Source organism: Equus quagga, chromosome 1 (genome assembly GCF_021613505.1).
Source record: "Equus quagga isolate Etosha38 chromosome 1, UCLA_HA_Equagga_1.0, whole genome shotgun sequence".
Lineage (NCBI taxonomy): Eukaryota > Metazoa > Chordata > Mammalia > Perissodactyla > Equidae > Equus > Equus quagga.
In genome coordinates this window covers 42,372,471-42,386,195 of record NC_060267.1, presented here as the reverse complement: position 1 = coordinate 42,386,195, position 13,725 = coordinate 42,372,471, and the positions used below count along the sequence as shown (strand labels likewise).

The 13,725-nt window shown below is 37.3% G+C and overlaps 1 protein-coding gene across 3 annotated transcripts in view; it reads right to left on the bottom strand.

The window, feature by feature from the left end:
• EPS8 (epidermal growth factor receptor pathway substrate 8) overlaps positions 1-13,497 on the bottom strand; it is a 170,926-nt gene extending 157,429 nt beyond the window's left edge. For all 3 annotated transcript variants that reach the window (XM_046673718.1, XM_046673713.1, XM_046673732.1), the window contains exon 1: positions 13,272-13,497. The gene's annotated coding sequence lies outside the window, so the exon portion shown is untranslated. The remainder of the gene's footprint in view (positions 1-13,271) is intronic.
• Positions 13,498-13,725: the final 228 nt, after the last annotated feature.

Below are 13,725 nucleotides of genomic sequence, written 5' to 3'. Positions count from 1 at the left end.
GACTTATTTTTTAAAAATAGTGTGATTTAAGTTAGGTCTAGCTGGCTTACGTCTGCATCAGTTTTATCATTCCAGCAAATAATCTCGGTACAACACATTTCAGCATAGCATATGACATGAACTATACAGATACCGTGAGAAGAAGAAAGACGTTCTTTCCATGTCAGGACGCCTAGCTAGCATATACAGAGGCACGACGGCAGTAAGAAGTTAGTGTATAACCAAACAAAGCTGATTCATATTGGTAACTAAAATTCTCATTTCTGCAGTAACAATTTATAAAATTTATAACAAAGGCTGGAAATCTTATGTGACTTTAATAAACATAATCAACTACATGTCTTCATAAATATTTGCTTAATGAGAGAAAAACAGCCTCATCTTATTTGAATGGTGGCAAAACGGCTACCAGAAATGCACAAACTAATTTACTGCAGAAAAAAAGCATGCAAATAATTCCACTATCTCTTACCAATACATTTACATACTACCTTTAAAAAAAAAAATCTTCAAAAGTAACTTTTAGTATGCCATCAATTTTTTTAAAAAAATAAGAACCTCTAGTAATGATTTGTTTCAGACCCATATACGAAGAAATAGCCAAAATGACTAAATAATGAATTAAGTTTTCTTTTTGAACAAAAGTGCTTCTATGTAATGGATTTGGCAAAATCGCAGAAATAGATTTATATATCTACCACTCCCTCCTCCTCTACCCAATTCCCCCGTTTGTATACAAGCCTAGTGTGATTGAAGCTAACAGAATACAGCTATAACTCTCCAGTTAGGTAGACACAGCCTGGAAAATTAGGTCACAAGGTTGCCACGGGGACTCCAATCATCTGTCTGGCAAGTTTGTATGACTTCCTCCTCCCTGTGATCCTGCTAAACACTGCCTAACAGGCAAGATAAGGGAAGATTTAGCAGGGCTTTCTATAATAGCTACAAAAATATTTGGCCCAGATGACTAAGAATGTGGGAAAACTCGGACACTCTTATCCTTCTCCAGTCAACATAGGAATCAATGGCTTCATAAACATTTATTCAGAAGCTTCTTTGTGCACAGAATTTTTTGTTTTAAAGTTCAGTGCTAATCATGGCCCAACCCATACATGCTGACTTACAATTTAAAGATAATTCTTGATCCTGTTACCAAACAAGCTCTTTGCAATGCAAATAAAGAAGTTTTTTGAAATAGATCGTTATGAATCTTTCATTCATAGCAGTTAACTAGAAACACATGAGCCAAACACATTGTGGGTCATTTCAGTGGTGTTCAATTTGAGAGGTATGTTAGAAAGCGCTTGGTTCCACTAAAGGAGGAGGAGTCCACGTTCTTCTTTCTTGTAAGTAAAACGCAAAGGCAATGTTGCTTCATATGGCAGTCTTAAAGTCACCCATATTCCAAATTCAGGATAAGAGATATTTCCCCATCTCTAAAGATTAACACTTTACAACCAGCCTGAAGTCTTCAGCATGACTTCATTTTATGAATAAGGGCTTCTTCATTCCAACAAAAAAATAAAGTGTCTATAAAAATAACACAAACCGTATTTGTCTGATCTGATCTTAAATTGACCTTAATAGTTGAAAATCTTTCAAAGGGAGTACTGGTATATTATTATTTTTCCCAAAGATGCTCATAAATAACAAATATTCCTTGTGGAATTATTATAAAATCATATATAATTTGGAAATGGACTTATTTTATAAATCCATAATAGTAGTACACATAGAAAAATATAATACAAAATGTGAATATCTTCACTCCCTTAGAAATTGAAGAGAAGGAAGAAAAGAGGGAGGAAAGGAAGGAGGAACAAAGGAAGAGTGAGGCCAGAAGGGTTATTCTTTATTTTCTACATTTTTGACCATTTATCTAGAATCTTATGTTTCTTTTAATCTGGGTTTCTGACATTGTGCACTCAGTAAGGACAGCAACCTTGTCTGCCTTGTTAATCACAGTATCTTCATTTTTAGTAATATGTCTAGAACTTAATAGGCATTTATTTAATTTTTTTTATTGACAGATAAATTTCACTAAATGAAACAAAATTATTTTCTATTAAATAAAGCTGTGCACATCCAGGGCTGTTAGATCAAGAAATTAGATTGGGTTGAATTAAGCTAATGGGCCTGCTAATGGTTTAGCCAAATCCCTAATCTTGCATAACTCTCTCACACACACACATCACAAGAAGGATCACTGGAGGAAGCTGAAATGCATCAAACAAGACCTGTCACCACTTCAACAAACAAAACTCACCCTCACATACAAATGACGATTCAATATGGACTTTATGATATTCAATATAATATTCAATTGTGTACCTAGTCCTCTTCTACAATTTTTCTTTTAAAAGAAATTTTACCCCAGTATTATCCTTCCCAGTGATTGCTATAGTTGACAGCAGTAACAAAAACTTAGTAATTAGAGAGGGGGGATAAGAAGCTGAAATGACCACAGCTATAAGCTTTCACAAGTTCTTTCAGGAAAAAAACATACATTCTTAGCTGAATTAGTTGCTTTTGCCTTAAAAATCAAGCCATATTCTCAAATCAACCCCTTGCAAAAATCTACAGACTCCTATACTCCTTTGGAAGAGAGAAAAACCCAGCAGGCTTGGACCAGCTACCTCATCTGAAAAGCTTCCCCCCAAATTCACATCTGCTCTCTCAGGAACATGGAAGTACACCAGCCTCCACGGACAGCAAGCATTGCTTATACCTAATATCTAAAAAGTCCAATTCATATCCACATTAGCCTAATAAAGTCAATGTTAGCTAGAAAGATCTGGCTGTTAAATCTCGCAAGAATAGGAATTTCCATGTTCGGAATCCAAAGCCTTTTGTTTTGTGCTTATTTATCAAATAAATATTTAATATACACTTCTATCAAATAATGCATTGTTCTTTACAGTATACATAATCAAACTTTCCCATATGTAGCTCATAAATAGCAAGCACAGTGGTGATAAAAATGGTTTACAGTTTCTTGAGAAATTTTAGCGTTTCTACTTTTGTTACTGCCAAACTATTTCTTTCAGATTGTACTACCACTAGTTTTCCCAATCATTTTACCACTTTATCCATTAGTTTGGAATCTTTCAGGTGGATCATATAAATGCCTCTGAAAACCACAAATATAACACAAAACATAATTGGTAGCCACTGGGTTAAATTATCCCCTATTCTCAGGTCTTCCATTCTATAGTACAGCGATAGCTCACAAAATAAATCACACCTCGAATATTCCATTAACTGCCTGGTGGAGAGAGAAAATGAAAATTACTATAGGAAAGAGATACAGGTTAAGGGGAAGAGGCTTTGGAGGTAAAATGAAGAGACTTTTATTCCTGTTTGAAGACCCTCTAGAAGACCATAGAGTATTCTATATAAAATTATTTTTTACACTATATGACTTCACTTGACATATATTTGAATTCAAATTCTAAAATTCCCTACAGTGTTAAGTGGCTAACAAAATGTAAAAAATAGTCCGTAATATATATTCTAATATACAAAGAAAACCATGGTGGATCTTTTCTAGTTAGTACAAAAGCTTAATGGTGTTAAAATGCATTCCAGTTAAAGCTAGTCACTGTTTATGTATTTACTCTGGACAAGATTTCATTATCTTCATAATGAGACTTCACTACTTCCAAAATGATTTACTTACGACCCAAAGTAGAATAAGGTGATGAGGGTTTCAATCACTCCCTTGTTTCAAACTCTCTGGCAGCCTAAACTTAACCTTCACCATCATGACCACCATGAATGTCTCTTTTATTCAGATTTCACTCTCCGTGACTGAGATCTCACCAGGCAGTGAGAAAGAGTCAGAACAGTAACTGGAAAGATAGCAAAGTTATGAAAGATACATTTTTCAACTAAAGTCATCTGAGGACTGAAACAAGCCGTCAGACACTGGGGCTAGAAGATGGCATAAAGATGGGAGGAGGGAAGCAGGATGGAGAAGGGGTGTCGAGGGAAAACCCACATGGTCATTTACCTGCTTCAACATTTTTGTAAGGCTGTTTTCTTCATGAGACCACGGCAAGTAGCAAGTCTTAAAGTAGAAAACTGTGAAATACGGCAAAGGGCATGGATGTTACAGTAAATGGTGCTAAAACTTTTTGTTTCAATAATTTGGATAAGAAACATCAAAAATTAAAACAACATAAAAAGAAAAGATGATATTTTAAACAATTTACTCTGTAATTCTACAGAGATAGCAAATATACTAATAGACAAAAAATATACAACTGATTATTCCTAAATTTAAATGAAGTTATAACTATTTTATATTATTCTTTATACATTTTGTTCAGGCTTGAGTATCACACATTATTCATTTAAAAATGGAAGAGATAAGACTTCAAGGAAATCTGTGAATTCATGCACATTAAAATCTTTAGAGGGCTATTTTCCTCAATAATAAAAACACCCTCTTTGATAAACGTTCTTCAGGCATACATATTAATTCCACACCTTTACATGCACGAGTATCACGTGAATAATGCTACAAGATTTGGCCCAATGACTAGATGTTTATCACAGAAAGAATTCCATTACTTTTAAATTATTCAGAATCTCACAAGGCCCCACAAAAAAGCTAAATAAAGAACTACTAACAAAATCAACGTTCTCTCTTGACTAAAAGGATCCTGAGATGTAAAAAAAATATAACTCTAGTGTGTGGTATTCAAAATAAACAGACTTTACATCAGAAGTTCTGATAATGTAGATAAGCACACTAAAATAATAAAGACAATTTGACCTAAAGATATGGTTTCTAAATCAATATTTCTAGATTAGAGAGTAACACTTTTAAATAGCAATATACAGTTGATCATAAAATAAAGTTTTGAAAACACACTGAAAAGAGAAAAGGGAGATTAGTGACACACACATAAGAAGATAAGCAAGCTTATATGGGGAAAAATAATCTACATAGCTAAAATCATGTTCCATTTGCTTCCATATATGAAAGTTCAATGTATCTTCCCCCTCTATCATCACAGGTATATCTTTCTTCAAATATAAAAGTCAACATACTGAAAACCATCGTATGTTCATGTCTAAAGTTATTAACTTCAAATGTCAAAATTATTGTAGAAAATTAAACAAATTGTATTCAATGTCTTTTCAAAAGTGACAAATTTCATGCATACTTTTCTCTACGGATTTGTCTTGCCACAACACTTTTTTAAATATTTTATTTTCTAATGAAAAATATTAGACACAATTATAATATTATAAAACATTAATATTAGAATCAGAATTTAAAAAGAGTGTTTAATGATCACAAATGTATTTCAGACACTGGAAATATTCTATAGTTGCATTAAACTAATACATATGTCAATAATATACATGTATTTCTAGAACAAGGAATAATATTCTAATGGTGATACAGATGTAACATTCTTATGGTGCTAATAGAAGATTTTCCAAATAAAATGAAATTCATATCAATAGCCTTCAATAAAAGACTTTAAAATTATGTTTTCCTCTTTCTTTAAACATAAACCTCTTTTCCTTCTATTGATCTTCATTTCTATTTTTTCTTTCCTTTTTTCTTCTCCCCTTATGTTAAACACATAATTTTTCAACTGTAGAACTCTGACCTCTTATCAAGCCCGATTCATTCACTTAACAAATTATTTTAGCACATTCCTAAGTATTATGTTTCAGGTTCTATTCAGAAACTGTTCATGGTTCTTAGAATTCTGGATTGGCTCAAAGAGGACTAGATTGCACCTTTGTAGGATATTACATTCTTATGTTGCTATGCTACTAAATATAAGAATGGTTTCAGACAGGACCTCTTGATTTCACCCAAAAACACACAAGTCCTCCTTCTTAATAAAATCATTTGAGTATCACAGGACTGAAAGAGAACCCAGGAATTTATCTACTACATAAGGGACTATACTTAGAAAGTCATATGATTAGAAAAGGAGATTCATACAATTCTTAAAAATAAAATTCTTTATTCTCTCCTACTACAATGTAATGAATGCTCTATTGTTACTTACAAAAATGAAACATAACTGGTTATTCAGTTCTTTCTAATAACCATGCAGGCTCTGGATGTCAGAATGTGCAGAATTTCCCAACTCCCATCATACCTATCCATTCTGCACATGTTAAATGTCTTCATTTTTCTGCCTGGAATGTCCTAGAGTCCTACCTCGTACTCTTATTCTTGGCCTCAAAACTTCATCCTATAAAAGTCAAATGTCACATCCCCCAGTAAAGACTTTCCTGACTCCCTCAGCCACAGTGAGTCTCTCTCTTCCATGTATTGGGATATAAATACTTATATACATATTGTTTCACTTAACCTACCCCCCAACAACTGTGTCAAGTAAGTACTATTACCATTTCCACTTCTTAGATAAGAAAACTACAGCAGATAAGGTCTCTCTGATTTCAAAGTCCATTGCTTGTCTGTTTAACACATGCTCCCTTTAGTTTCCACACTCGACTGAAATGATTACCTGGCTGCCTCCATTCTCTGGGTTCCCTAATGACAAAAGGCAGAGATCCCGTCAGAGATTCATCTTTGTGTTCCCAGTGTCTGGCACAGAACAGATACTCAACAAATGCTCAATAAATATGAATGAATGAATAAATGAAATGTAATAATGCTCAAATTCCCCTGTGAGGAAAAACTCATTCCCTTCTAAACATACTTCTATCAAATGTATGATAGGAAGTGCTAACTTCATTCAACACATTTAATGAGTGTGCATCATACGTGATGAGCTGTGCTGAAAGATAATTGAGACTCAGTTCTCTGCCCTCAAGAAACTTATAATTCAGCGGGGGAAAAGGATAAACAACTAGCTAATGTCACCATGACTTGTTTTATTTTTCCTAATCCCCCACAATTTCCTCTCTTTAAAGGAACTTCATTCTTTGTAAACATGTTCCAACACCTAATACCTCTGGGTCAGTAGGATGTAGATCAGTCAACAGAAAAAAAAGTTAAAAGAATCTCCATGGATCTCAAAAACACAATCTTTTGAGCCATTCTCACTTAGCTCAGTAGTCATTTAAGTAGGGTACAGTGTGAAAGAAAGGATAAAATCAAGGATGCCTTGACACTACCCTTGCATTTTTTTTTCATAAGATTCAGCATAGCCAAGTGTAAAGAACATGGATTTTGGAGTCAGAAAGTACAAGGTTCCCATTCCAATTCTGTCCCTTTCTCCTCATGTGGACCATAGGACAAGTCACTTTCTGTTTCTGAGCCCAACTCCTACCTGTAGCATGGAAATAAGGACACCTGCCTTAAAGAGCTCTTGTAAGAGTTAAAAGAGAGAATATGGATATCTGCCACACCAAAGGTTCTAGTTTTATCATGTCAGATCTCTCCAGAGGCTTCTTGAGCATTGGTTCTATTGGTTCTAACTGCAGTATAACAACATAAATACTCTTGCCCCCAATGTCAATGACACAAAGTGTTTACCAAAAGAAAGGTGCTTGAAAAAGCCCACGTGTGGCAAGAGGAATGGCATGTGATAAGATTCAACACTAGATAGTGAGGAAGTCTCAAGTTTCTAGATAGTGCATACATCGCCTGCCTCTTCTCAGCATACACCCTGAAAATCCTTTATTTCAGACTCTTTGTGAAAAATAAAACCTTATTAATTATTTCCTATGGTTAGATCTAAAAGAACTCACAGATATTATTCTGTATTAACAATTCCATTTTGCACAAAGAAGAATCTCTGAGTTAGTGAGGAAGAGAGAAATAAATTATGTACCATGTCCAGGAACCAATCTCAGCACACAGTCTATTGGATATTACATTTTAGTTTCCAAGTCATTTCTCAACTGTTTATTTTGAGCAATTTTGCAGAACTTGTAAAAAAATCAAATAAAAACACTTTCCTTTCAATACTAAACCTAATTCATAATCTACTTGACTGAAAAATCACATTTACTTGGTACTGTTACAACTGGAAGTCCATAGGGAAAAAAGTAAAGCTAGACATGCACCTCACACCTTTCAAAAAAATTACTCAAAATGGATCATAGACCCAAATGTAAAATGAAAAACTATAAAATTTCTAGGGAAAAAAAATCAAGATAAAATCTAGGAAGCCTTGAGTTTAGTAATGCATTTTTAACATGATACCAAAAGCCTAGCCATAAAATTGTTAAGTTGGCCTTTATTAAAATTAAAAACATTTGCTGAGAAGACACTGTTAAGAGAAGAAAAAGACAAGCCAGACTGGAAGAGAATATTGGCAAAACACATATGTGACAAAGTGCTTGTACCAAAAGAGATATAAAGACTCATAAAACTCAACAATAAGAAAACAGACAAGCCTATTAAAAAATGGGTAAGAGTTCAGAACAAATATCTTACCATAGAAAATACACAGATGGAAAATAGCATATGAAAAGATGCTTAACATCAAATGTCATTAGTGAATGGCAAATTAAAACGAGATATTACTATACACCTATTAAAATGGATAAAATCCAAAACACTGACAATATCAAAGGCTGACAAGGATGAGGAGCAGCAGGAGCTTGCATTCATTGCTGGTGGGAATGCAAAATGATACAGCCATTCTGGAAAACAGTTTGGCACTATCTTATAAAGCTAACCAGAATCTTACCATACGATCCAGTAATAACGTTCCTATGTATTTAGACAAATGATTTGAAAACTTGTCTACAGAAAAACTTGCCCATGAATATTTATAGCAGCTTTATTTATAGCTGCCAAAAACTAGAAGCAACCAAGACATCCTCCATTGATGAATAGATACACAAACTCTGATAGATCATACAATACAATATTATTAAGTGATTAAAAAAAACACAAGACACTAATGAACTTTAAATGCATAATCCTAAGCGAAAGAAGCACCTCTGACAAGGTTACATGATTCCAATTACATGATGTCCGGAAAAGGCAAAACTATAGAGAAAATTAAAAAATCAGTGGTTGCCAGGTTAAAGGAGTGCTAGGTGAAGCACAGAGGATTCCTAATGTGTTGAAATTATTCTGTATACTTTGATACAGTAATGATGGATACATGAAAGTACACATTTGTCAAAGGCCATAGAACTTCAGAGGACAAAGAGTGAACCTTAATGTATGCAAATTTTTAAAAAATCATTTAGAAGGTCAGGGGATCCCAGGATGGAATGCAGATTATGACAAAAGGATCTAACTGTATTATAGTGTGCAACAACCTCACTAAAGAGGATAGGAGGAAAAGAAGTGGAATCTGCAAGACTAAAAACAAAAGGAACTGCACATAAGCACTGTATTCTAGTTGATAAAGTTGTTTCCCACTCTCTGTAAAGAGAGTACAGGTTAACAACTTCAATACTACTATACATATATAATGGAACTGAACAACTAAGTAAAGGGATGGACGATGGCAGAAGCCAGGTTCCTTCTCACTGTTGGAATGAGTTTACAGATAAGCAAGGGGAAGAGGCCAGAATGATTATAGCAGGTAATGGATTAGGTTGAGTAAGAGACACCCATATGAACTCATATTTAGCTTAATACAGGTACACATGGTTACATAGAGAAATAGATATAGCTAAGTGTATACAGGTGTACAAGTGTATAAGTACCCATGAGTTTGTATACACACACATACTTCCTGCTCTGTTAGATGAGAGGGCCTAGAAGCAACGACACCCCAGTAGCAACAAGAACATCTAGCACGCAGATCTTGGCTTCTAATACCACTTCCAAAGAAAACTAACTGCATTCTTTCTGGTTGATCCAAGGACTGGGGCAGGAAATGGAAACATACAAGATGAGCCTGGAGTATCTTTTAATGCTAGAAAGTAAGGAAGTGATTTTTTTTAAAAACTCACATTGTTGGAGATATGTCAAAGAGACACAGGAGCCAAATGAAAGAGCTTCCAATGGCCAAAGCTGAAACAATTTGAGCAACAAAATAGTGTTGGATTATAACTCAAAGTATAAAACGTATACCCATGAATCCAGACCAATACAAGTAAACGACTGAGTAAATAAATAAATGGGAGAAGAGACAAATCTGCCGTGAAAAGAATTCCAAATAATTTATATAGATACTCCGCCCCCAAGGAGGAGGAGCATAAGTCCCCACTCGGTAAGCATGGGCTGTGCACCGTGACACTCTTCTAAGGGTACAGCACGGAAAGAAAGAAAAGAGTAACTTTTCAGTGCAGAAACCTAACAAGCACTACCTCAGCCAGGTGATCAAGATCCCCACCAAGTGATAAATCAAGCTGATAGGACGTACCCTTTATATGATGTGATAAAAATCCTACTTTACCTCTGTGACCTTCCTCCCAAAAACTCGAGACCCCACTCTGATCATGAGAAAAACATTAGACTAATTCCAACAGAGGAGCATTCTACAGAATACCTGACCAGTACTCCTCAAAACTGTGAAGTGATCAAAAACAAGGAAAGTCTGACAAATCATCACAGCCAAGAGGAGCCTAAGAAGCCATGACGACTAAGTGTAATGTGGTGTTCTAGATAGTAGGATCCTGAAACAGAAAAAGGACATTAGATAAAACTTCAGAAATCTAAATAAAGTATGAACTGCAGTTAATAATAATGTACCAATACTGCTTCATTAATTGTAACAAATAACCAAAATAAGATGTTAATAAGAGGGGAAACTGGGTATGGGAGTATATGAGAAGTCAACGAACTATCTTTACACTTTTTCTGTAAATCTAAAACTGATGTAAAAAATAAACTATATTTTTTGTAAATCCCATTTAAGAATGTATCTAGAAAACACCGAAGAGATAGTAGGGAAGCACTGACGAACTTCACACTACCCCTGCATATATTCAACTTAAAATGTCTGCAACTATTCTGTTACAGAATTTTTCTTAAGAAAATATTTTCAATCACTAACAGCTGCAAACAATTTCATGCAGTAATTCCCAGCAGGGATGTACTATAACTGGAGAACTTTAACCAAAATTCCACTTTTTCCCCTTACATACCACTGCAAATGTCTGAAAGTTTGCAACCTATCATTAACTTATATTGTTTTGTAATGATCCAAATAACGACCAACTATGTTTGACACAACTCAGAAAAGCTCACGTAAATTTTACATAAATCAAATCGGTGCTAAAATATTCATCCAAGAAAACCTCAAGCATCTAAAGAGAGAACTTAAGAAAAACTATCATCTTTTATTCTGCATATTACGTTCTCTTACACAAACCACGGCTCAAGTGAGCTGCTGCAGAATTAAAATAGATAAATGAAGAAAACAGGAGAGTCAGGAGAAGAAGAGTAAAAAGTAGTGGGCGAAAATGTGCGTACTGTAGTGTAAGAAATGGAGAGGACTACAATTTGAAATGTATCAAATAAAAACAGTGAAAGCAAAGAGTGGCAAGCCTACAACATAGCATAAAAAAAGAAAAACACCGATATCTGAAAAGTGTCAGCATACATACAAAATTGAAAGCAGGAAAAGCTAAAAATAAACACAAAATGAAATCTTTACATTAGATTAGAAAGAAGCAAAGTGTTCAAAAGGAGACACTAGATTCTTGGTAGGGAACAAACGAGAATACATCACCCGAAACACAACTTAAAGTATGCCCCCACTATTAATAAAAGGCTGAAAATTACAATATAATCTTATTCAATGGCTTTAGAAAGTGGGAGGAAAAAAGATTACAAGGGTATGCACCAAACATTGTGCACAGTGTTTATCTCAGCATAGTGGAATTAAAAGCAAGTTCTCTTTCCTTTTCTTTTGTTTCTGCTATGAAGTTAATAAGTTGTGGAATTTTTAAGTCTTAATCTACGAATTCAGTACTAAAGGCATTCTATAAAATGTTATCACATTTGTGATACATCCTACTTTACACTTTTCGTGGCAAGTCTATGAAGTGCATTTTATTTCAAATTGCAAATAAAAGTGTGAACCTATGACCAAAAATTTTCCATACCAGCAACTTAAGAACTATAGCAATATGTCCAGAAACCTCCAAATCCAAATAGAAAACCTATACTGGGTGAGAAAGGACGACACTGACTCGAATTTCAGTGACCACATGATCTAAATTACTAGCGCACACTTTCCAAACCCAAGCCGCTGTAGAAGAATGGTATCCTTCCAATGGAAATAAATTAGAAGCAATACACAACACAGTTACTTTGTTGTTATATGTACATACATATAAAGAAGGCTTCCGGGAATCCTAATTCTCCTCTCTCTCAAAAAGAACAAAGCCAAGATCAAACTATTCACATGCACCTGAAACCAAGTTTTATCTGAACTCTTAAGACATTAGCTGCTCCCGTTAGTATCTGAGTCAAGAACTGAAACCTTTTAAAGAAAAGCAGTAATACATTTCCTTGAAATATACTTTGTAAAGGAGGATTCCAATTCCTAATGCTCTACCGCTCTAGATGTCTGTGAATTTCGGATCCTAATACTACAGCGTCTTACCCACAAAGATTCCAGCAGTTCTGGGGATACTAGGGGGAAAGAAGGATTTGAGAAACAATGCAAAGGAAGAGAACAATCCGTGCAAAGATTCTGCATCCAGGTAGTCCTTGAAAGGAAAGCAAAAACAGTGAGCACAGGAGGAGCGAGCAGGGTCTACAGAGGCGGAGAAATCCACTCAAAAGGCGTTAACCGACAAGGATACCAGAAGGACCGTCTTCCCAGAGGTAAAAGGGTGAGAATAAAGTGGAGGAAGCTAAGAAAGCAAAGTCAACAGGAATTATGATTGACAACTATTCAAAAACAATGAGCTATCTCAATTCGAGGGGGTATATGTTGGCGGGACTTTGTCCCAAAGTGTCAGTTTGAAAAGAGCCCCCCATTTAGGGGTGGGGAGAGTGGCTCGCGAAGCCCCAAGTCTAACACAAACGAGAATACTCGTTCTGCAGCCGCCCCACGAACCAGATAGGCGCAGGTGTATCTGCGGCAGCTCAGGTTACCAGGAAATGTTCCGGGGAGACTGTGGATCTTCTGTGCCCAGCCCTCCCGGGGCCCCGGGGCGGGCGCGGGGCGGCCGGGGGTCAGCAGCGGCCGCAGAGCACCAGGACGCGGCGCCCGGACGCGCTCCGGCGGCAGCGCCCTCGCACACCTGGCTCCCAACACCAGTTGAAAGCAGTCAAAGTGATGAAAGCAGCCGCGGCGCCTGGCACGGCTCCATCCCAGCACACAAAGGCGGATTTTCCAAGCGAGGGCGAGTTCCAGGCGCCGGACCCCGGCGGGCGCCTTTCGCCGAGGGGCTCTTACCTCGGATCCGCCCTCGGGGCCGCGGCTTTCCCCGGAGGCGCCTCGAGCCCAGACTAGGCAGGCGGCGGGAGGAAAAAGCCCCCGACCTGGACCGCGCCCTCCGATCGTCCGCGAGGCGCCCAGCCGCCGTCTGCGCGGAGCTGGAAAGCAGCGATGTCCCGGGCGAGCAGAGCGCCGGCCCCGCGCCGGGCGAGCCCGCCTCGCCCGCCGCCGCCTCTGAAGTCTGGAGCTGCCCGCCCGCTCGCCCGCTCCCCGCCAGCGCCAGCCGCGCGCCGCGCATGCCCAGGACCCCTGCGAGGAGCGAGCGAGCGAGCGCGCGCCGCGCGGCCGGGAGCCGACTCCGCTCTCCGGGTCTTGCCGGCAGCCGGGGCGCGGAGTAACTGGTCGACCCCAGCGCTGGAGGCCAGCCCGCCGGCGGGGTGGGCTGGGCGGGAGAGGCCCCGAGGAGAGGAGG